Source organism: Rhyacophila brunnea, unplaced genomic scaffold (assembly GCF_057557595.1).
Source record: "Rhyacophila brunnea isolate RB1 unplaced genomic scaffold, BYU_Rbru_1.0 scaffold_6, whole genome shotgun sequence".
In the NCBI taxonomy this organism is placed as follows: Eukaryota; Metazoa; Arthropoda; class Insecta; order Trichoptera; family Rhyacophilidae; genus Rhyacophila; species Rhyacophila brunnea.
Window position 1 is genome coordinate 48,236,689 of NW_028233276.1, and position 27,099 is coordinate 48,263,787.

A 27,099-nucleotide genomic window follows, 5' to 3' on the forward strand; every position below is an offset into this window, starting at 1 on the left:
TATCCAACTGACTTTCTCTTAGGCATGCTTATATTATACTGCAGTCTGCAATTTAGTAGAGATATTTATTTAGCTACGTATTTTTATACGGGGTATAAATGATAACTCTGCCATTCTGGGCAATGTTGATTTGTGTGTCCCTGATAACTATCTTAGAAATAGGGAGCATCAGTTGTTCATTCTTCCAAGGTGCAGAACCAACCTGCCACTGGTAATGCCAATTGGGTGGGCGATAACTATGTTTAACCAAATTGGTTCAGGTGTTGATATATTTCACTTGCGTGAGGGTGAGTTCAGGTGGACGCTATTTTATAAATTCTTTAAATGGGGTCTCCTTAGCAAACTCGGTGTACTTCTTTGAACGTATATATATGAATAATTGTATTTTCACTGCTTTTACTTTTGCTTTTGTATATTTATATTATATTCTCTTTTAATATTTTCATTTTTATCCCTTTTATAACTTTTCTTTTGTTTTATTACTTCTTTATAATAATGTTTCATGTCATTTTATGAACGTCATAAACTTATAAATTGTAATGTCCACAAAATGTTTAAAATAAGTAAATTGAAATAAAACACCATGAAATAAGTTTTAGAACACTATAATATATAATTATATTTCATACAAAAAGTTACAATACATCTTCATGCTTCAAAGAACAAAGATTGAATTTAGATTATATGTTAAAATTAATGATTATCCTGGACATCACGCAGACGAATATCATAGATAATAAAGTTAAATATAATTTACAAACGGAACGACATAAAAAAATACCTTAATTGTTAGGAACATCGCCTTGGGTGTCTATATATTATCTTTATTAATTTCAAACGCACGTAGTGACGTCACTCCAAGTGATTCCCGGCAACGTGGTTGAAACACGTCTGGTCGGTTCAAAGGTTCTCGTAAGAAGGACGAATTCGAGGTATCGTATCGCAAGCAAAACAAGCTTTCTGCTATATTTTTCCGGTCCCCGGAACGCGGCTCGGCGTTACCATCCCGTCAGTGTTAATTTTGATCGCCATGAAGCAAAACGTCGATTCCCTAATTAAATTTTGTTAGGAATTCCACTTCATGACACCATCAGCGAAATATCTCCCAATTTATAAAGATTCCTCAAAAGTGTAAAACGTGATGCATTTGGAGGTTTGAGCTCATTCAGCTTATATATCTGGCCCAACAAAAACATTAAGTTTTAATAAATTTGAAACTGTTCGGCTTATCAATGAAAATATCATGAAACGTATGGTTGTATCGACGTTTGTATAAATATCCTCACACATATGGGCAAACATCTTTCACAGAGTTTCGTCTTCAATTTGTTCAGGGGTGATTAAACTTGTTTGTTATTGTAGTCAAAATTTTACTTAATATATCATAGTCGTGAGTTACCTATCAATTAACATAAAAAACGAGTAAGTATCGCATTTATATGGGGTTTCAACAGTATAACGTATATTTTATGAGAATTTAATATAGATATTGACGTGTATGAGTAAACATCGCATTTATTGTTTTCACTAGTATATTATTTAATTGTATGGTTTTTAATGTATTTGAATAGTGAGCATTTAAATAGGTACACATTATATCGACAGGATTAAATAAGAATAATAATTGTTGCATTCAATAATATGTTTCAGATTTCAATCTGTTTGCGCAACTTTGTTGTGCAAGTATACATGACGGTCGCATAGCCTCCACAAGGCACAAGTATACATGAACGGTGTCAGTTTACGCTTGCACAACATCGTTGAAAAACATAATGAAAAATACGAGACTGCTTGAAACTGTCTCTGCTACATAATACGCTCAGTTATATTAATTGCGCATGGTCAAGTATACAGAATATAAATTCAAACATTCTCATATCGATTACTCAGTTTAAAAATTCGTACAATATTATCAGAAAATATGCAAGTATACTGCTCAAGTACCCAGTTTCATATAATACGTCTTTAACATCTATAGCACATTTTTCAAATGTAAAATTAAAATAAAAAAAATCGGTGTGTGTACTTATGTACTCGCGTTAGATACTTCTTTGGCGTAACAACACAAAAACAAATCTTGTGATAAACTAGATTCTTTGACTAGCTCTTAATTATCTTGTTAAATTACACACTCAAGAAAAAGGACCGCTTATTGGAACGCCGTTGGTTTGTTTCTATACACTTTAACTTATATTACTAAATTATATAATGGATTCTCGTTGTTTTTATTTTTAAAGTACCAACTGTCACTGACGTTTAATCGTATGTTTACGTAAGGAATTGCAAATGGCCGACAATAATAAATTCGCTGCCAAGGCAACGGAACACTTCTAAACTATAATATTATACTGTATAATCGTCACGATTTCAGTATCATCCTGTGGCGTAAAGGTAGTGCGTTCGGATGATAACCGAACAATCGGTGGTTCGAATCCAATCGAGTGGATTTTTTTTTTCGTGTGAAAAAATAAATTATGTGTTACATGTCACACGCCAAAAATACATTCTGATCTGATTTCCCAAACGCGCCAAAATAAGTATAACTTCAAAAATATTTTTATAAAAGGTTATTCATAATATTTTATAAATGTGATCAAAGATTATATTATATTATAGTTATTTATTGTCTAATTTATTTTTTCTTTAATTTATTTATCGTAACAATTTTAAATTTAAAATGTCCAATTAATGTTAAATCTGTTAGAAATTTAGATCGTACAGCATCTAAAAATAGAATGTGATTAAAATACAAAAATGCAATCGAGATGGACCAAAAATTGTTTTGCGATTGACGCATTCGCCATCTTCATTCTAAAATATTCAGAGAAATATGACAAACATTTTAAAAAGCATTTTGGTAAAATATGCCGTAAGTGAATAACGAGCCGGATCGCGAACGGCTCGCTTGTCAAGATGCTATTCCCCTGATTTTGGCCAGGTTAATTTGCTTTTTGCGGCGAACGTCAAAATAACTTTTTATTTAAGGAATTTAAGCAGGTACGCAGTTGAGTCTAAATTTGTTAAAATTGTTAGCAAATTTCCAAACAAATCACCGGAAAACCTCGCGCTTGGCCCACGGGTATTGGAAACTTTTTTGCTACCAATAAATGAGGAATTAGGTAATAAAATTCGACGCGCGAAAATCTCTTCAGGTATTTTACAAAATTGCTAACAATTCAACATCGCTCAAGTTTAAACTCTAAATTAGAGCGGTTAAATTTGCATATTATTACAAAAAATCATCAAAGATTTTCTTGTAAATATATTTTTCAGGATCTTTTTACCACAGCGGTCGGCAAACCGCGGCTTGCGAGCCACATGCGGCTCTTTGGGCCCTTGAGTGCGGCTCTGCCACAAATGCCCTCTGCACTATTTGATATAATTACAAAGAAGAATCAAAGAAAATCGGATGACAAAAACCGTGAAGTGAATTTTAAGTTGAATAGACCGAGACTTTCGCGTTTATTCAAAACTTAAATGGCCTACCGACCTGTATTATTTGTCGCATAACATGAAATTGGCGCATAACAAGAAGTCAAATTTGGAGGGACACTTTACAACTAAACACGCGTCATTTAGTACTAAATATCTTGTCGGTGATGCAAGGAAGAAAGCAGTTGAGGAACTTTAGAAGAGTCAAGAAAAATCAAGTTCTGTATTTAATAATTACTGAATAAAATCTTCCAATAAAGTTAATATTGCATCTTTTGTGGTTAGTAAAGAGATTTCTAAGAGAGGAAATCAAGATGAAAATTATTAAGTATGCTATCAAGTTTTATTCAGTGTACCTATAGTTTAATTAAGAGCGCGATGCTCAATCGTCTGTCATAATTACAACAAAATTACAACAAAACACTATCCAGAAAGCCTTTCATAGTTATGATCGAGTTATCTATGGTCCACCAAATCTGCAATAGCTTCGTTCTGTTTTTCTATTGAAAATATTACCATATATAAAAATTCTGTTTTTCATAATTTAGGTAAATTATTTTGTAATTGTTAAACGATGACAAAAATATGAAAAATATACAAAATAAGTTCAATAACTATAAATACACAATTAATATTTAATTAAAATGATTAAATGTCTCCGCAATTAGTGAATAATATAAGTTATTTTTTGACCCGATACGGTAACACTTGCCGTTGAAATGTCAGATTTTGTCATTTACAATTAATACAAATATGCCATGATGTGAATAATTATATAGAGTGATTAAAACTAATATAATCATGTTGGTGTGTAGGTAACTAAGTACTTATTTATTTCAACTACCTATCTATTGGTTTAATATTACATAAATATCTAAATCTGAATAAGAAAAGTTAATTCATAATTCATTGACACTGACATTTCAATTCGATGATCTGTTTTACTAAATTAAGACATGCACAGAATCAAGAAAGTAAAGGAAAATATGTCGTATTAAATGTCACGGGTATTTAATAGTTGTTCAATACCCATATTGAGATCAATTGTTAAATGAATTTGAGTGTATTGGCCGTTTTAAAGACACGTAAATGTATTTTGACAGCAGCTGTCAGTGGTAAATGGAAATACAGAAGGGGGGAAAGGGGGCGAGTTCATAACAAAAGTAGTCTATGGTTAAGGATTCCTTATCCTTATAATCTATAGTTAACAGATGGATTTCAGCTACTTACAATTTTTACTGTTATTTTATGGTAAGTACGAATTGAGCATCGCGCTCTAAGACTTAAATCTTTAACTAAAGTTTATTAAGTTAATAAACAGTGTACATACGTTGGTATATAATTTCAGTTTAAAAAATTTGGCTCTCAAAAGAAATCTCAATCGTTAAACTGTTGATATTTAGCTCTGTTGACTAATGAGTTTGCCGACCACTGTTTAAACAGATCAATAAGTACTTCTTTTACTAACTTCACTCTATCACTTTCTAGCATCGGGCACTGAGCGAGTACAAGACTGCATCATTTAAATTGGTCAACGCCTCTTGCTATGTAAAACCTACAATGTGTAGATTTTTATTGTATTAATTGAGCTAGCATTTACTTGGTAGAATTCCATTTTACAAGAAATGAAAATATAATTAATATTAAATTCTACAGTTTTTTTTTAAAAAGGTTTGTCGATAGCTATTTCGGTTGTAACACCATTATCAAGACTATTCAGATAGGCCGTTTGCCTTTGCTTAAATACTATACGTGTATAGATAGAGACAGAATACATTTTCTTACTCGCTCCAGCAATATTATGAATTTTTACATTATTATTAATTGTAATATTATTAATACTTTGAAAACCCTAAGTGGGTTTTTTAAAATGGATATCGAAATTTTCAAAATTTATCAAAATTACAGTGTTCGATGGTTATTTATTGACATTATTAATCAATTAAAATATTATTAGTATAATTGTCTTAATCGTGTGTTTAGATTATATTTAATAGTGGCGACGAATACATTACCAAATTTTTATTAATTATGTGATTACTTTTGGATAATTCGCGATTAATTTCCAACTGTTCAAGTAAATTTAATTTTAGACCTTTATTACATATATGCAAACATTGTGGCGTTTCATTGTTACTGATGCTATGCGAGTTTGATATCAAATGTTTAGCAAACTGAGAATCTGTTTTACTATTCCTAAAAGACCGGAGGTGCTCTTCAAAACGAGTTTTTATTAACCTGCCAGATTGACCAATGTAGCATAGACTACATGTGCCACATGTTATTTTATAAACTCCACTTTTCTCCAGTTTGTTGATTTTATCTTTACTATTTTTTAAGTTTAATCCTAGATTATTATTAGCTTTGAATGCTAGTATGTTAACGCTATGTTTAATTTCTTGATAAATTTTGTCTGAAATAATGCCGTGATAACCAATGGACTTGTAATAACGATTTGAATCTTTAACGTTAGGGTATATTGTTGATCTAGCTAATTTAAGTTGTTTTTTATATAATATTTTATCTACCATTGATGTTTCATATCCATTACTTAAGGCTATTTGTTTAATGGTATGTAGTTCATCCTCAAAATCTAATTTGTTCATGGGCACGCTAACTAGCCTGTGGATCATGGCATTGTATGCCGCCAACTTATGAATCCATGGATGTTGCGATCCTTTATGTATAGAAGTTGCAGTATAGGTGGGTTTTCTATAGATTTTGAAGTTATGTTTATTATTAACCCTCTGAATAGTGAGGTCTAGAAAATTAATTCTGTTTTCTATCTCTACTTCGACCGTGAATTTAATATTATAGTGCAATGCGTTAGCCCTTTTGACGAACGAGTTAAGTTGACGGTCAGTTCCTTTCCAGCAAATCAAAATATCATCTACGTATCTATGGTAATATAATATGTCAGCTACTGAGTCTATTTTAAGTGATTCCGATTCGAATTTGTCCATAAAAAGTTCTGCGAGCAAAGGACTTAAAAGAGAGCCCATAGGGACTCCGTCAAGTTGATTATAAAACTCTGAATTAAATGAGAAATAGTTATTTTCTACACATAATTTCATTAAAGAATAAATTTCTTCTAACTCGAATGGGTGTACTTTAGCTTTTTCTAGTTTTTCGTACACTATTTCTAAACATTCTTTAACTGGAATATTAGTAAATAAACTAGTTACATCTAATGATACCAGCTTACAGTTGCTAGGTAAATCTATGGTATTTATTTTATTAATTAAGTCAACTGAATTTTCTACGCTTCTTATGGCTTTGAAATTTGTTAGATGTTTAAAAATTTTATTAATATAATATGCTAATTTGACTGTTGGCGAATTCGTATATGATACCACGGGCCTAATAGGAATATTAGTCTAATGTTTCTTCGGTTGACCATATAGTAAGGGTGCCATAGGATTCATAAGAGTAACACTACGTTTGATAGCTTCGGTGGGAAAAGTGATAGTGCAATCATTTATTAATGTTTTAACTTTAGATGCGATTTTAGACGTAGGGTCTTTATTGAGTTTAACAAACTCACGCGGATTAAGAAAGTTATTAACTTTTTCTAAATAATCTGCTCTGTTTATAATTACAACGGAGTTACCTTAATTATAGATAAAGATTTAATAGATAGATTAATAGATTTAATAGATAGATAGATTTAATAGATTTATTGTAGTAATGCTGCAAGACGAGCAGAGGTGCATGTGGATGGCATGATCATTTGAAAGATAAGAGTAAGAAATTTTTATTTCTATTAGCAAGAATAAAAAAAAGAGTGCGAGGAAAAAATGTTTCTGAATTATTATTTATAAGGGCATGTATTAAATGTCCTGTTAAGGTGAAACATTGAAAATTTGAGATATATTTGAGGGCTTAGTCTGAAAAAAATGTAGATTTTATGAGAAAATGTAATAAAAAGGTATTATTGTACATATCTCATTTGAAATTTGGAATAAAGTCATATTTTAGCACATTACATTTCCATGGATAAAGCACCGTTTGAAAATTGTATTATTATTTAGTTAATTCATGCATTATAATGGAAATAAATTTAATAAAAATATCATTATTATTAATTTACTTATTTTATAATGTAACATAAATTTTAATTTTGGCATTTTATTGAACGGGGATTGAGAGAATAACATAACATTAAACACTATCGACCAAGGGTACTTGATCGGATTTGAATTTCAATTCTAATGGATTGAAGTTTTGTACTATTCCATTTGAGTCGTTTTTTGCGACCCGGGTTTCGCCTTTTTGCATCTTCAGGCACTGTATACACTCACCAAAAGGCAAATTTATTTTTAAATTTAAAGTTTTTATCTACTTTAATGTATTAATTTATTATATAAGTTAGAATTGACTGTATTCGTTGTCAGTGTGTATTTACCATTGGTGGGCGCGCATGTGCCTGAAGATGCCAAAAGGCGAAACCAGGGTCGTAAAAAACTACATAAATGGAATAGTACAAAAATTAAATCCATTGTTGTTGTGATTGTTTCACTCATATTACTACCTACACCAATGTTCCACTACATTACTGTCATATGGTCTCATGGCCTGTTGTAGATATAAAAATAATATATATATATAGTAATAGAGTTTGTCTTCTTTAAGCTGGCGTGCCGGTCCCCTCCCTCCATCTCGTTCTCTTTTGCCCCATTGAAAATTGCAACAGTTGAACGCGATGGCACAATGCTTTCCGTGTGACGTGTACGCCAGTTTATTTAATACAAACTCTAGGTACATATGTATTATAATATTATTATTATTATCATGTTGCCATATGTTGGCACAATTTTCAAAAAATAGGATAGAAAAAAATATAATATGCAGGGTTAGTCTTTACACGGAATCAAAAATATTTATTTTAAAGGTTAAAAGTATTATCGTACACCTGTTTTCAGTAAACGACTATTTTTAGTCATAATATTATTATGCAAGGGACGAACGTGGAGTAAATTAAGTTGAAGCATCAGCAAAGGTCTTAAAATAGAAATCATGGACAATTCACGCTGGAAATAGTTTCTCGAGTGCTTAAGTCTTTCTGTTGGAACGTTAAAAAATAAAACACTAAATTCATCACTTTAGCATAGTGAGTGCTTTACTGAAGAAATGGTTCTAGGGAAAGGAAAATATTTCACTTGTGTCTGGGGATAATTTAAAATTTCGTCGACTTGTTTTATCGCCCTTGTATTTTTTCTTTGCTTTTTCATAATAAACTTCGGTAATTTATGAAAACAGAGTATAAAATTATGAAAATATGGTCCAAAGAGGCAGCGAAAAATTTTCATTTAGCGAAAGTGACCCAAGATAGACTTTTAAATAAACAAAAAAAACACTCCAGAATTTATAAGAATTTTTCTTTTGGTTTATTAAATTATATGGCACGTTATTAATATTTTTGCCACTTCTTGATGCCATAATTTAGACCTAATTTTTTTATTTTTGAACTAATATTACATCATGAATAACGACTATTTATATCCCTTATAATTATGACAGTAAGTTAATATAACAGTTTTTAAATTTTTCCTGAAATTAACGCTAATAATATTTAATAACCTGTTAGCAAGTAAACTTAATTAGGTTAATACGGTTTCCAAACAAGTATGATTTATTCATGATTAGTACTGGTGTGAGTGAAATGAAGGATCCTGCCTATTTTGTCAGTTCATCATCATCATTATCTTCAGCCTAAATCTATCCACTGCTGGATGAAGGCCTTTTCAAGCTGATTTCACTTCTCTCGGTCCGCAAAACTTATCATTTCATCGATCCAGCGGCTTCAAGGTCTACCTTGGCGTCGTTTTGTACCTTTTGGATACCACTGGATGACTAAATTTGTCCAACGATTGTCTTTTCTTCAAGCTATATGTCCAGTCCATCTCCATTGGAGGCTTTTAATGAACTCTTATCACATCACAAACCCTTGTCTGCTTCTTTATCCACTCATTTCTCTTTTTGTCCTTTCGCGTTATGTCCGGCATGCACCTCTCCATACCACGTTGTGCTACTTTCCTAGAACTTATTTACTTAGTAATAATATTTTCACATTTATTTGGTTCATTAATTTTAATTTGGTTTATTATATAAACGGGAATCGACTCTGTATTTTGAGTCAGTGTGTCGGAATATGCCTAAAGCCGAATCACTTAAATTATTCAAATATAATAGCAAAAAACTTAAATCAATCAGAATTTAAGCTCAAATTTCATCAGCTATTAATCGATAGTTATTATTATTTTGTAAATATTTTCTAGACGTAAGACATTTTAATCTAGTGATCGGATTTCAATGTAGTTATAATAACAATTTACTTAATTCGACAAGTTATCTTCCGATAATCCATCGTCGCTATAACTACATACATCAAAAATATTGGCAGTCGTCTTGTAAAGCTTCTCTACGAGAATGATTACGACGCGATAAGATCATAGGAATAATTTCTACCTTTAGTTATTCAAAGCTCACGCACAAATCTTCCAGGTTTAATCATCTGAACAAAGCATAATGAACAGGGGTAGCTTATTCCGTACTATTTATAACCTCGTACGCCAAATCCATGTGCTTTGCCCACAATAAAATGATTCGCGGTTTATTTTGTGCTAATTTAGTGTAAACTTTGTGAAAATCCATAATTACTCTTCAGGGTGGAAATAATTGTTTTATGTAAGCAACTCTGTTGACATATAATTATTGTACGTACCCGGGGAACGATAAAATTATCAAGCTGTCGTATTTACCTCAAACCCATATGCACAAAACGAACAAGTTTAGATGCAAAATATATTATTTAATATAATCATGCTATGTCGGAGCAAAGATGCGTTGCCACTTAAGATTTTAGTAGAATTAAAAAGGAGTCTATCAGACCATTTGTACTACAATACATTATATTATGCTCCAGTATAAGAGCATACATATTGTACAAGGTTGCGCGACTACTCTCGGTCAATCTCCATGTCTCTCATTGTCAGAAAACTGTAGCGGGTTGACTTTTGTAGCATGTCTCCAGGGTGAGACAGGGTCGCCACGGCTACGGAATACTGTAAAAGCCACTAGCCAACATTGTCTCAATTACATATTGATATCAAATAATATTTATTATATTATCATAATGCCTAAATCCCCCATCAAAAATCCTCCAATCGACAGAGTTGGGAATATAATAATATTATTGTAACTGTAAATGAGTCAAGGCTAGACGCTAGAGGCTGTACGCACAGCTAAACAAAGAAAAATAAAATTACCGTTATCTGTTTCTGGGCGGACGAAGGGTCGAGAGCAGGTACGGCTAGTCGGTTACCACCCTTGAGCCTTGAACGTTGCCTCTAAATACGATTTGCTACCCTTTTTCGCGCCAAAGCGTGCGTTTACAAAAAATGTTGTTAATAATTAATTGTTACTTGTCAAGCGAAATATACTTACGTAACTTAATGTCCCTGAATCAGTGTTTTTAATAAGTGAAAAGTTTAAATCAATACCCTACGTAAACCCTTAACTATCAATATATATCAATATATAATTATAGCTTAGTGATCAAGAACACATGGGCGCGAATCCTAGGGGTTGCAGGATCCTGCTGGGTGTCGTACTTTATTCAAAAAGATTTTTTCTAGGGTCTGTCGTGTTTTCAGATTATGAATATAAAATACATACATTAAACCATTTAGTCAGTGTCAAACCAGTTGCACTATTTTATGTATGTACTCACTCTCTCCAAATTCTAATATAATATTATTATATTATACTCGTATTACTTTCAAATTCTGACTTTCATAATAAAATTGTAAATAACATTTCACATTTTGAGTAGATCTTGACCTTTTATTTATTGAATTTATTCAGATAAATATCATCCTTGAGATGGTCTGGTTTTGACATATTATAACAAAAATGGCGATCAAATTACAAATGAATATTGTCCATTGGTATTTTACTATCATCAGAAGCTTCAGTTCTTTGAAATTCTGATTTCAAAATTGTCGTGATCAGTATGTATATTATTATCATTATGTTTGTGTAGTAAAAATTCAGCGTTTTATTGTGTATACATATTTTATAAAAAAACACAAACAAGTCGACTATTTATAAACCTTTCTCTAAATTGACATTTTATAATATACAGAAATATTTCCTTCCCGGAATAATTTTTTAGTAACCACATTACTCGACTAAAAGCACAAAAAGCTCTCTAGGGCTATAAATAATAAATTGATCGAATCACTTTACATACAGAGGAAGTTGCTTAAGTTTGTGATAATTCAAAAATCGATTTTAAGCTCTTGCCCTTGTGTGAAAAACAAAGGTCAAATACGTAGATACGTCGTAATATTTATTTATTTATTTATTTATTTGAAAAAGACACGTTGAGTACATAACAAATTATTAATTCAGGACGTTCACAACATGACATTTAGAATAAAAATTACAAGTAATCAGTTAGGAAAATCAGAAAAAACAAAGTGGAGGAAAAAAAGAAAGCAAAAATAGTTTTATACAAAAGAAATAAAATTTAAGAAAACAACAATGATTCAAAAAATACAAATTAAACAATAAAATAGAATTTAAAAAACAGAATATATAATGGATCGCCAAAAATATCTACATCTCTAGGGAGTGCATTGACCAACCGCACAGCCCTCGCTATTGGTGCCTGGTGAGCCTGACATGAGGAAACAGCTTTCACCCAAAATAGGTCATGGCTGCGACCACGCATGTAATTGACGGGTGTGTAAAAATTAAAATTTTCTAGAATATCGGGATTGAAAATGATACCACGTGAGAGCAGGGAAAAATGCTTTAAGAGCAGAAGTGACCTACGAGCTTCAAGAGAATGAAAGGCGAGCATGCCTTGAAGAAAGTTAGTCGGAAAATACTCGTTTGAGAAGGTGTCAAAAGGAAAATAATTATAAACTTTAAAATAGAGATGACGAAGAAATTTTTTCTGAACACGCTCTAAAACAAGCTTATAGGAAACTTCATAAGGACTCCAGATGATGGAGCCATACTCAAGAATACTCCGTACTAACGACACATAGAGTGTACGTAAAACAGTTGGATTCTTGAATGACTTGGCTTGTCTCATGACGAATCCTAGAAGCTTGCTCGCACGCAATGCCGTAGAAGTGATGTGCGAGCGAAATGATAAACGTGAGTCAAACAATATGCCAAGGTCTTTAATTTCTGATTGACGGTTCAGTAATCTATTTGACATATTGTAGTTGAAAATAATTGGAGATCTTGATTTCGAAAAGCTAATACACACACATTTATCAGTATTAAATTCGAGTTTATTTTTTTTCGCCCAAATTTCAATTGAGTTGAGATTATTTTGTAATATGTGACAATCTAATTCACTGTGAATTGACGCATATAATTTTAAATCGTCTGCAAAGAGTAAAAACTGGATTCCATTTATAACATTGACAATGTCATTGATGAATATAAGAAACATAATTGGACCAAGATTTGATCCTTGGGGAACACCTGAATAAGTTTGAAAGACATCGGATCTACACCTTGCATACTCCACATATTGACAGCGATGCGAAAAGTAAGATTTGAAAAAGTTGATAAAATTTATAGATCCACCTACTGCACTTAATTTGTTAATGAGAATATCATGATCTACCCGATCAAAAGCCTTTGACATATCTGTATAAATTGCGTCCACTTGACAATTTACGTTCATCGAATGAGATATGTACTCAGTATACGTCATAAGGTTTGTAACTGTTGACCGAGCTGATCGAAATCCATGCTGAGCGTCAGTCAGTTGACCGTCTACATGTTTATAAATATACCTATGCAAAATAGACTCAAATAACTTAGCTGGTGCAGATAGAACAGCCACCGGGCGAAAATTTATTATTTCAGAGCGCGAGCCTTTTTTGTGCACCGGACGAATACGGGTTAGGCTCCAACAATCTGGGAAGACAGAAGTACTTAGGCTGAGATTAAATAAATATAGTAGGGGGTCAGTTAACAGCTTATGACAGCCCTTTAAAATCCAAGGGGGGATACCATCAGGACCTACTGAGGATTTTGGATATAGTCGAGAGAAAGCATACACCATGTCAGTCTCATCCAGAAGACCAATATCTAGTACCGGCCAGGAAGATGAAATACTATCCGGGTGAGGTGTGGGCAATATCGAAGAAGCTTTAGAATATACAGACATAAAATATTGAGCGAAACCGTTAGCAATGGACTGGGAGCCACTCAAAACATTCCCTTCCAGAGACATAGATGATAATTGAGCAGAAGAGTCGCGCGTACTTCTAACGTAATTCCAAAATGATTTAGGATCTGACGCTAACTTCCCCCCGATACCATCAATGTATGACTTATACGCAGCACCGATGGAACGATGCACACTCCTACGCAGATTATAAAAAATAAAATATAATCGCTGAGACACTTCGATTTCTTCCATTTTTTGTGATGCAAGTGCTTTAGTCGAATGTTTTTAATTAAATCAAAATTGAACCATTTTGGGTAGCTGCGCGAAGAGCCCGATGATTTTTTTATAAAGAATGACTTGTCAAATACATTATATATACATTGGTAATAATATATAAATACATTATTGTTATGATAAAGATTTGGTCTCTTCATAATAACAGTGGCGAGGAACGATTAATCATCATCACCAGCCGGGGTTGATCCACTGCTGGATGAAGTATCTACTAGCTCTCTTCACTCTTCTTAGTCCCTAGTTCTTCGCTGTCATGTACATCCACTTCCTGTGGACGTTTAGCCATCCCTATCACAACGCGAAGTCTTATCTGATTCCTAAACCATTGGTTTATTTTGTGATCTTTCCGCGTTATGCCAACATGCACATTTCCTTGCTACCTTGTTCTATATAATGCTCTACTTTGTAAATGATTATTTGGCATTTATTTTGATTTTTTTTAATATTATATCAAATTATAATAATATTAGGGGCCGTCCATTTATAGCGTCATACGTATGAGATATGAGCAATGAATCATTGGATACGAGAGTCGTAAAAATATCATAGAACCATTCACATATAAATTTATAGAATAAATTTTTCCGCGAGAACATCCTGAAATCGATCGTTTTCGAAACGAATTTATTCAAAAATGTGACGAAATTTAAACAGGGGGGAGTAAAAGAATTTTTGATGAATTAGATTAGAGTAACGACGATGAAAGGGGTTGAGGGAGAAAAAAAAGCCAACATGTAACGCCATTTATAGACGAGTGCAAGTAAATTAGTTTTTATTTTTGTATTTTTTATATCCAGTGACATATTTTTTTAATATATTTTTATTTTTTTCATTTATGATGTTAACTTTACTGTCAATTATTGATATAAATATGTTGTATTAGGTAACTAAAATAATATACCATATTATATAGTAAGTACTTATTCCACTTAGTTTAATAAAAATCAGGACCGATAGGTAAAATTTAATTCAAAGATGGTTCATATCTTCAATAATTATTTTTGTTAAATCTACATTTAATTGAAATATTTACGAATATAACTTATGAATAGTTATTATACAGTTTTATACAAACAGTTTAAAACTATTATAATTGTAAACGCCAATTTAATAAATATTTTTGCCTTTAAAATTGGTTAGTATAAATAACTCTGTATTATTGTTTATTCTGTACCAGTTGACGATTTCCCTTTAAAGTGAACAAAACAGGCTCTGATTATTTTTAAACTAAGTGGAATTAATACTACATAATATCGCGTTTTTATTTTTATTAATATAATATTAAAGACAGCGTCAACCGGACATTAATATCAAATTATTATTTTATATGTAAAATTATAAATATTGAATAATATCTTCAATAAATTTATTTCACTATTGAATTGCGGGGATTTTATTTAGTATATTGTATATAAGATACTTATTACATAAAATGAGTACGTAAACGATTCCATAATATGGATATATTTATTTTATTTTACACTCTTAAGTATCATAAATAAGGGGATAGAGACATGTACTTAAGCCGGATCAAATATCAGTCCACGGATTAAATTACATTTTGAAGACTGGTTAAATGTACTGAAATATTTGAACGGCCCAGGCTCCAAAGGCTGTAAGTCAATACGCAGATCACGCTGACTTGGTCTCTTTAACTCTTGAGTGGTTCATTTATCACATACTTGTATTGGGTATTCGTTCCCATCGAGAGCGGGAACTCTCGCCTGCCATAAATGTAGGATCGATAAACGAAATACGCAAAAAACCCGCAGTTAACATAATAATGCTCGATTTGAAATCCCAGCCAGTGTGGCGGCGATTCGATTATTTGTATCCCGAAAATAAAACTTTAGTAGCGACCTTAGATAATTTTATTTAACTCAAATAATACCGCAAACTCGGAGACGTAGACCATTTTAATGGTACGAATATTTTCGGCAGAGAAATTTAAGCTTTTTACTCCGATAAGTGTACTCGTTACGGTTGTTAAAACTTTTATCCGCTTAAAAATTTGAAATATTTTTTTGCGATAGGTTAATTTAGGTCCTATAAAATCTGTCTCTGGATTATAGTTATCTTTCAAAACTACACCATTAAAAATAATGATAAAACAACTTTAAAAATAGTTTCATTCAAAATTTTCCATCGGCTTGTACTATTCCTTGTTGGAGATCAGCCAATATCAAGGGGATTTTCGATCAAGGATATTTTTAAGTCACAAAAAATATTGCCCATTTATGCTAAATATACCTACCTATACACTGATGATCTTTCTTAGGTCTTATGATGCTGGATGTGGCGTCGAATACCTGGCAGCGAAAGTGCGATGATACTACTAAAGGCAGGCACACATATTTGTTCTTTCTGAATATAAAATGGCGATTGGAGATAACCAAATTGACTCCAGATCACTACACTAGTAAATTTTTGACAGGCCATGGTAGATTCGCTGCCAAGCTCTATGAGCTTGGACTTGTTACCCGGCCAACATCTCCATGGGGTAGAGAGCTACAGGATGCAAACCACATCCTCTGGGAATGTCCGAGAATGTGCTCCAAGAGGGAAGAGATGCTTAATTCGATTGAAATTAACAATGATCATTTTTTGACCATGTCTGATCATAAGAAGATCATAATATGGGCCTCAATATAGTGAAAATTCGTATTATCATTGTTTTTTTGTTTTTACGATATGCATGATATTTCCACACAAAAATGATGCTCTTGCAAACGTCAGTGTCGAGTCATGAGCCCTAAGTGCAAAGAAGCGGAAGGCAATTGCAGGCAAAGGCAGATGCCTTAGAATATGGTAGAACTGAATGCTTTATATTTATTGGACGAACCTGACTATATATCTAAGACATATTCTTCAGTTTTTTATACATATTGTTCGGCACGGTGAGACTGGTGGTTTTAAGCAGTAGCTTTCAGGGAAAGTAAAGTAGAGGAAGATCACGGGCACGCTGGAGTGACCGAGTGAAGGAGCATACTGGGCGGCAGCTTTCACTCTACCACGAGAGCTTCAGTAAATTAAAAGATTACTGCATTTTAGAGTGGTCACGATCCACTGTGATGAGGGATCAACTGATAATGATGATAATATGGTTCGTATACATTGGTATATGACTGTTGCTTTTATTTATTAAATACTTGTATGTATAAAGACAGTAGATAGGTACTGACATTAATTTTTCGTTTTGTTATTGTCACTCTTACGGCTAAAGACTGTGGTTACTTTTTGGTCATGTTTTCCTACCGTCTCCAAGTGTTATGGCAGAAGCTGTCTTTCCTTGATGGTCTACTAAATGTGAGACGTTTAATAATGTCGTCTATTGATATCACATGGCCAACCTATCATAAATGTTGGGCTTTAATAAATCTTTCAGCATTGGGCTTATTAAAGAGCTTACAGAGCACATGATTGTAACGACGGGTATATAGGTACTCGTATATTATAATTCATACATGGGGATTAAATCTATATCATTCATGTGTTGATGATACCTGCAGTATGTAGAGTTGGGTTTCGGGAATTTCCCGACGGGAATTTTCGAGAAATTTTCGAGATTTTCCATCCCGAATCTTGAGAATTAAGATTTTTAACATTTCGGGATTTCTTTATTATCATATATTAATTGAAAAAACGATTTTTTTTATTATTGAAATAAATTAACAAAATTTGAGCTCGAGTATGTGCGAGTGTGTGATCGTGATTTAAGTTCAACACGATTAAGCCAACGTCGACTCAAAATGGACGTAATGTGTCTCAAAAGCGTACGCGATTGTCAGACGCAGCCATTGACACTCTGTGTTTTTTGAAATCCTATTTTGAATTATTTTTATTTTCTTACTTCTATTTATTTGTCTTCTTACTTAAATAATAAAAAATTTATTTTTTTTTGAATTTGTTTTGATTTTAGGATTTTTACTGATTTTTTTTTTTTAAATTTTCTCGATATCTCGAGAATTTTTTACTGGAAATCCCAAATATCGAGATTGAGATTTACTCGGGAAATACCCAACTCTAGCTGTATGCCTTCCTTGGAAGATTTTATGACATTCTGCCTATTAGCATCGATTGAGGCTCTAACGGCGTCTCTAGTAAATGTTTGTAAATAATTTCTGACAATATAGATAAGTATGTTGTGAATTTGGATTTGCTACTGCTATACGAGTGTATGGATTAATGAATACTTTATGTTATAATCGAGCTGCTAATCTTTGATACTAACTATAAAAAAACAATCACATTGATATTACAAATACGTACCACAAAAGCGACGACTGCGAAATATTTGTGCTATGCGGTAATTTTCTCAAAATGAAAATTGCTATCCGCTAAATGTAGGCCGTAACCGCTGTACGAAGGAATTTCCGCCGTCGTATCATGCGAATCCTGAGGTGGGGTTGAGATAACTCGTGGCTTTCTGCTTCGGCATAATGTGTTTTAGATTACCCTTGTATATTCAATATCCAATATCAATACACACTTTGGAATATTATTGCTATTAGCAATGCTAAGTTGATTACGCTTGTCATTAATTCAACACGATTACAGCAGATGCCTAGAGACGGTGGGCGGTTAGCGGACCGCAGTCCTTGTGGAAACTTTATGCCTAAGGTATTATATCTATGACAAACCAAAGCCTCAGTAGATTATATATATATTTATGATAATGATCTTTTATGCTTTTATATACTGCTGGGTACGCCCAACAATTATTTTGTGAATAATGATTGTAATATTTCGAAAATGAATTGAGTTCTAGCTTAAATTCTAAATATTGGTTTATTAGTTGATAGCTGTTTTGATTATCACACATTTGTCTCTGCTTAAGTATTAAGAGCGTACATAAGTGAAACAGCAAAGGATTTTCAACTGTATGTGGAACAAAATTACGGGCTCGTTGCCATTCGGAGAGCGATAGTCCAGGTGTATGCACGTCGATTCGTCTTGTCATGGTGTCGAATGAAAATATTCTTAAATCGTGCAAAGATGACTAAAAAACTTTACGTATATACTTAAAAAAGAAAACATGTCAATGAATATACTATTATTATTACGAATATAATAATAAATATAACATAAAAAGGACGCATGTTGAACTTTTATGACAAATTATGTTTTTGCACCCGCAACCCGCAATCCGCGCATCGCCTCGTCAAGATCGTTTTAGACCAGGGGTGGGAAAACTGCGGCCCGCGGGCCGCATGTGGCCCGCCGGGTATTTTTTTGAGGCCCGCCATCATTAATTGTACTTCTGATTACGAATAACTTTTTTATAATTTTTTAAAAAATATTGACAATAGATTAAAATTTGAAGAATTTGTTGTTTCGTAAATGTATTATCTCTGTGCGTCTTCCTTACGTCTCGTCTCACACTATGTAACCACTATTTTCTACGTTGAACATCGTGACACATTTAAATACTTTTAACTCCGCGTTGCAAGGAAAAAAAATATATGGCCATGATATGGTAAAAAGTTTGAATGGATTTAAATTAAAACTCTACCTATTCCTTCGACAAATATCAAAAAACAACGTCGAACACTTTCCAAATTTGAAGTTGCTGAATAGGTATATCAGAATATAAATTTGAAGAATATGGTAAAATTATTAAAGCTCTGAATGACGATTTTTCACAAAGATTTGGTGACTTCCGAAAAATTGAGACAAGTTTAGCAATAGTACGCAATCCATTTTCAATAGATATTGATAGTGTACCGACAGAGCTATAACTTGATATTATTGATCTGCAGTGTGACACCGATTTAAGAGAATTACATCGTCGTGAAGAAATCTCCAAATTTTTCAATGCCCTTAATTCAGACAAATTCGACCAACTTAAAGATTATGCAAGAAAAATGTTCATTATTTTTGGATCAACCTATATATGTTAACAAAAGTTTTCGATCATGAACCTCAATAAAAATTTTATACGATCAAATATCTCCGATGCCCATTTACAAGCAGTTTTGAGAATATCAACTACAAAATTAACACCTGAATTTAAAAAAATGTTAAAAAATGTACAACAGTTTCATTCTTCTTATAATTTTTTTTGTAATGTTTATTTTTCGTGATAATAAGTAGTGTATATCTAAAAGCGGTATTTTACTTGCGGCCCGCCGCTCATTTTGAATTCTTGAATTTGGTCCTCCATCCAAAAAGTTTGCCCCCCCCCCCTGTTAGACCATGCCTCGGCTGAGGTATAGCCTTAACTCATATAAAAAGGAGATTCCCAATCAACCTCACTTCAAACATGAACTCTCTTGCTAGACTATAATATAATATTACTTTGTAGCCATGTTACTCACAGTTACTTGGTAATAAAAAAAATACTATGTGTTTTCAATTCTTCTTTATACCTTATCATACCTCGTGTTTCTCCTATTTGCTGTAAGAAATGTGATCTTTTTTTATTACTGAAAAGGTTGTATTCCACTGAAAAATATAATAGATTTGAATTAGAATATTTTACAAACCATGACATTATAATAAATTTTATAGAACCTACATAATTTGAAAACAACTCAAAAATATACGTATAATATGGTCAAGTATATAAAAAAATTATACACAAAATGTCTTACCAAAAAATCATTAAGAAGAAAATTATTTTTTTTGTATCGTAAAAAATAACGTTCTACTTCACGTTTTTAAAAAAATATAGTATACCCTAAATTGTTTGTAATTTTGTGATAAGTCATATAAAGAAACCCATTTTTCTTTAATTATTTATAATATAATTTAAAGTGGGTAAGTATGTAAAAATAAACAGGTTTTATTAGATACCATTTTATTTTTTACCTTATACTATTCACTTTGCGTATGTACACTATATAGGATCGTGGAGGCGCTATAATGGGTGTAATTTGGGTGGAAGATGATGGAACTAAATGTATCCAATGTCTGCACCATGTATGCGTGACGGATTGAACAAGAGCATTTTGGTTTCTCTCTACTGGGTTACTCTACCACTATCGGCGATCGCAGACTTGATATATAATAATTATTAATGAAACGTACTCTCTACTTCAAACAAGCCCCACTTAACGTACATAATATATCAGCTACAGTGGTATGTAATTGGTCAATGCTGAAATCATCACATTGTATTAGTTATTTGCACAATTTAAATATCTACATAATAAATAAAATTAATACATTTTTCAGAAAAAAAAAGTATGAGTGAAAGTAAAAATAAATAAATATTTTTATTCCTAACCGGAGTATATGGACTTTCATATAGTTGAGGTTTTATAAACATACTTTTATAGTAAACAACATGAATTATTTGTCAACTGCAGGGTATAATCCGCGGTATACGGATGCAAAGACGATTACAACTAAACTCCCTCACACTTTGCAGTTTTTAAATTTCCAATGAGAAACTTTTGATGATAAAGTTGAGTATTTATATAATACTATTCTACTACACCCACGATGGCCGCGTGGCTAAAATGCCGGCCTATAGAGTCGAGGGTCCCAGGTTCAAATACTAGGTCTGGCAAGTACACATATTGTTTTTCAATTTGTGTATGAGTCAGAGTATGGACCTAATAGGTTGAGCAAGTGGCTGACATCCATTTCTCGTAAAAATAAAATCTGTTAATACAAACCTCCACTCCGTGGAGGTCCATGTGATCCTATTAGGATCGGACATGGTAAAAATTCTACTACACCTACGATGGCTGAACGGTTACGTTGTTGGTATTATAATGCTGAGGGTCCCAGGCTCGGGTTTCGAGTCTGGCAAAATTCATATTTTGATTTTCAATGTAAGTTTTGACCCTGAGTGTCTATGGACCTAATAGGTTGAGAAAATAGGTAGTTAAAATCTATGTCTCGTAAAAAATAGAAATTGGTGATACAACATCCACCTTTAGGATCAAACATAGTTATATGTGTGTATATATATATTGTGTTTTACACGTATTATGTTATACATTAAATAAAAAAAACGAAAGTTTAATAGCAAGATAAGTGATATTTTCAAATTGTTATTTACAATATTTGACATGCAAAAAAAGAAAAAAACTTTACAATCATTAGTAACTGAGTAATATTATAATTATGAAGTTATTTACCAACGTGCTAAATAAAATTTCAACCCATATAAAAAATAACTTATTTTTTGCCCAATCTTCAACAAGTAAAAATATATTATTTTTCTGATATTTTGAACGCGCTTTCATATTATTATGCTCAGTTGATAGGGAAAATATACTTGAATGCCTATTATTGAAGTTTCCCTCATCATTTTTCATTTGCGAGGAAACTCGATTTCGCGCAGTCATCTAATGATCATATTTGCATTCTGCCCGCATATTGAAAAGTTCCAAAGGCTAGACGAGCCTTATCTCTGCCGGTTATCCGAGCACTTACACATTATACCAAAATCAAATTATATTTTCGGATCCCAGTAAGTGGGCGCTTTGGTTACAAGCCTAAACTTCCTTGTGATAAGTGAAATATTATGTTTATTAAACACAAATCTTAAAAATAATAACACATATTTAATTATTTAAAAAAAATGTAGAAATCGAGAATTTCACACACTACCAATACTTGCAACAATATAACTTCTTCTTAGCGATCTTTGCGTTATAATCTGCAATCCAACACAGCTACAATCATAAAGGTTATTAAGCCCTCTGCTATGTTTACCATTGAGATTTTCTTGGATGACAAGTTGGGGAATACTGTACTTTTGTCAGCACCCCGACAAAACCACCCCAACATTACCGCTTAGACATTACAGCCCAGACATTGCCGCCAAACCAAATGCGCCCGTACAATGCGACAAATCCGCCTAGACAAAATCGCCCGCAAAAATACAAAAATATATAATATAACAAGTGATTTTTTGGTTTTTCGAATTGCGTATCGACCTACATACTTCCGATAATCAGTGTAATTTGAGATTTAATCCGTTGCAGCTAATAACTTAAAATCATCAGCTTTTAACACTTAGTTAATGCCTTTGTATGGTAGTATTTTTAATTAAGAATATTTAAGAAGGGTAGCACACAATATTAAAATATAATTTTAAACAATTAATATTTTTTTATATCTTTATTCGTATGTTTTTTTATTTGTGTAAGTATCCAAAATATAATATTGTGTAAAAATAAAAAATTGTCTTATTTCTAAATTGTTTTGGCGGCAATGTCTGGGCGGTAATATCCGAGCGATTTTGGTTCGGGCGGTTTTGTCGGGATCCTACTTTTTCCCTCTCATAATATGGCGTGATGTAAAATATGACAATGTAATAATATTAAATTCCTTGGACTGACCGGACGACAAATGTTAATATTCTCAATCGCATGGGAACCAGATCTTGAAGCTTATGAATATTATGCGCAGTAACTATGTAAAGATATGTAAAATAAGTAATAATTCTATTTTGTAGCTTAGCTTTTAATAATATATTTTTAAAATATCATTTTATGAAGCATTTTAGTGAATGGTTGCCGTGTTAGCAGAGTTTTTATTACCTACCCATCATCACCATCAGACCTCGATAACCTGAGGTCCATCTTGGCTTCCACCAACAACTCTCTCCACTTTTCTGCTTTTCGGTTAAGTACCTCAATTATACGATAGTCATTAGGTAGTTCTATCTCGCCAGAAATTTTTTGGCATACTTCTACTGAAGACTGTCAAATTGGTTGATCTTATGTACTCTCTTCACAGATTCGCTATTATTCATGCGATGCACATAACCTAACCTGCGCAGTATTCAAACTTTTTTGATTGAAATATGCTATAAACTTTGTATTAACTGTACAAGTCAGTATTGAATCTTGTCCTGCATTAAAAAAAATATTCAGGTGTGTATTACAGGTTTTTAATCTTCGATATATAGTGACATCTAAATTTATAAATCACGATTATCACAGTAAAATTCGTAGACTAACGTTTGAATAAACTTAACTATATAGAAAAAACTACTTAACTTAAAACAATATCGTTAGTATTATATCATTTAAATATTTATGACTATTTTGTAACAAATAGACAATTATTATTTATTTTTAATTCAAATAATTATTGATAGAGTGATATTTACAAAAAATATGCAGTAACTAATTGAAATTGAATTTATATAAATATTACTAGTATGGTAATATTATATATTACTTGAGAGTAGGTACATATAAGTAATGAACTTAAGCTAACTTGTACTTACCTGTAAAGCTGAAAATCAAACAGATGAACGTTTACCGACACTCGATAAATCCAGTTATTTTGCTCCACCTTTAATTACGGCGAAACGTAGCAGTGCTCCAAAGTACGCATTAACGTGAAGGGGCGACATTGTCACGTGACACCACATGGCACGGCTGAAAGCTCGTGGCAGCTTTCACGTGAAAATACGGATAACGTAGTCTCCGCTTAAGTGGGCATGAATGTTTAACGCAGAAGACCGAAACCGCCCCAAACTTACTCCCCAATACCCGAAACAACCCCCGTAGACACTTCGAAACAATTATTCAGGAATGTAATGCACTTTGTTTTGGGACACAAGGTAGTCGAATCACTGAAGATTTTCGATTTCATATAACATACACTAACGTATTTTAAATACTATTATTTCTTTGATTATAAATAATTTCAAACTTAAACTTATATAACTAAATTTATCACATTTTTGAAGATTTAAAGTAATTTAGAAATTTACCACCTGTAGTTTTCTCATATTTGGTGTAAAATGCATATTATATAACATCTATTTTAGAATGATGATTGAATTATGTGACATATTCATTATTCCAATAATAATTAACAAAGAGAATTATCACAACCATAAACGACCATAGATAATAACTACGTCAACTTTTAAAACATCAATATGATACAGTTTCGATAACTAGAAAGGTTCTATTAAATTAAAGAGCATTATTACATCTAGAATTTCTAGAAATAATATCACAAAATGTTTAAACGTACTTATTCCATAGTGATTATTAAAATACACCCAAAGCCAATTTCATCCAAAGCCAATTTCATTCAAAATTCATTCAAAGCCAAAAATTCGAATATTATCATTGTTAATTAATAATTTATTATCATTAATCAGTGTGAGTTCTTCTGAGATGAATGGTTAGTTTTTGGTTTGCGTTCTATATGTATGTATTGATATACGTCATATTAATTGTTTATGTATTTGACAAGTTAGTTATCAAATTATTTTATAAAAATGTTTCATATATTTTTTTTTATATTATCATATTTTTGTTACCAATTAATAATACCCAGTTAGACGAAATTGGTCTTATTTGTAGAGTAAGTACAAAGAAACTTATAGGTTACTTTATAAGGTTTTAAGTTGTTTTGTTATTTATAATAACGCGTCATTGCACTGAAAATAAATTATTTAACACTAACAATAATTAATTATATAAAATATATAGACTTGTCAACTTACGAATTGTAAATTTATCTTGCAAGAAATATAAACAAATATATTTTTGTTATTGTAACTTTATTTTACTAATCGATTAAAAGTTTCCATGCCCTATTTGTCTATTTCAAATGATTACCGCTTCAATTAACTTAAAGGTAACGGATACACTTTACAAATAACCCAAAAGCTTTTCAGTTTCAAGCGCCTTAAAGACAAAAGGTTTTGCTAAGTGAATCCGGAAAAACGTAAAGTACATTTACAACTTTCCTCCGACGAAGTTTCAAAACAACTTTCTCCTTCATTCGTTATAATGATTATTATGAATAACGGCATTTAAGAGAAAAGGAAAACAGAAAAAGCTCAAGAAACGTATTTCGGATACATAATTTACCTGTGTTTATTTTGATAATATATTTTCAAGAACAATTTTCTAAAGCTATTATTAAGTTAAGTTGATTTCAAATATAACATATTTGTTTTATAATATTATAATAATATAACTATATAAGATATGAGTGTTTTATGGTCGTTAAAATAATTTATTTACACTGGTGTAGAAAAGAAAGGTAGATAATTTAATTATCATAAATGCTGGGTTTTAAAGATATTTTTGTATTTGAAAAAGACAGTCTAAAAAATATTTTTGTATATATTAAGTAATAATTTATATTAAATGTCAGCACCCGTATATCATTCATTACTCTACAGTCTACACGATTTGGACCTTCCTTTATATGTGGACTCAGTTACATCCTTATTCCATCCATATAGTCCGTTTCCTCCTTTTAAAATTAGATACGTCCATTTATAATTATATGAATTAATTTACCTAAATTGGTAAAAATATTGTCGTACGTAGCTTAATATTACTAATACGTCCCAATTTTAAAAGATTTATTTGCCGGTGAAAGTTCCCCAACGAAAGCTTACAAAGACGATGTGAATCTCACTAAGGCCATTTAAAACTTTACTTGTGGGCTTCAAGGATATTTAAAAAAAAAACTTTTAAAAGTTTGCCGGGAAACTCTCGTTCGCGTCGCAATATGATTTATTTTTAACGACTTTGCCAATGATGGGCAGAGATAAAATTAATTTAAACGCATTACTCCACAATTGTCTTCCACTGGAATTTTATCTTATTTTCCGTTAAACATAATAATTGATTTTAACGCGATTTAAAAAGAATGTTTTATTACATGACGAACCCGGATTTTATTCTTAGTCATCACGCTGTAGCAATATATTAATATAAACATCGCTGTTTATAATAAAATTATTTACAAAAATAAATAATTATATAATATGTTTTAGAATACAGCTGAATTTTAAAAAAAAATCCGCGGAAACCTACCAATTAGAAAGTATACTTGTTTTACTAAAAAGTTGTACTAAGAATGATAAAAGCAATCACTCATGTAGTGAATGATGTGAATTCGAATTCCGTGAACTTTTTTTACAAGGTTTTTCCCCAAATAGTAGATATTTTTCTTTTACACCCAGGTGTTATGTTATGTGTCATGTTATGAAGAAAAACTTCACTAAAGTATACGAATTTATCTTACAGATCGTAAATCGGCGCATTGGATTAAGATTGCATATTTTTTATAGCACCGTTTTATTTTCCGACCATGTCCGATCTTAATAAGAACATATTATGGGCCTTCACAGAGTGGAGGTTTGTATTAAAAGATTTTGTTTTACGAGAAATGGATGTCAGTCACTTGCTCACACTATTAGGTCCATACAACTCATACAC

General features: G+C 31.9%; 1 protein-coding gene across 3 annotated transcripts in view; it reads left to right on the top strand.

Moving 5' to 3' along the window:
• Dop1R2 (dopamine receptor 2) overlaps positions 1 to 27,099 on the top strand; it is a 242,040-nt gene that overhangs the window by 1,755 nt on the left and 213,186 nt on the right. The gene's annotated exons all lie outside the window — the stretch shown is intronic.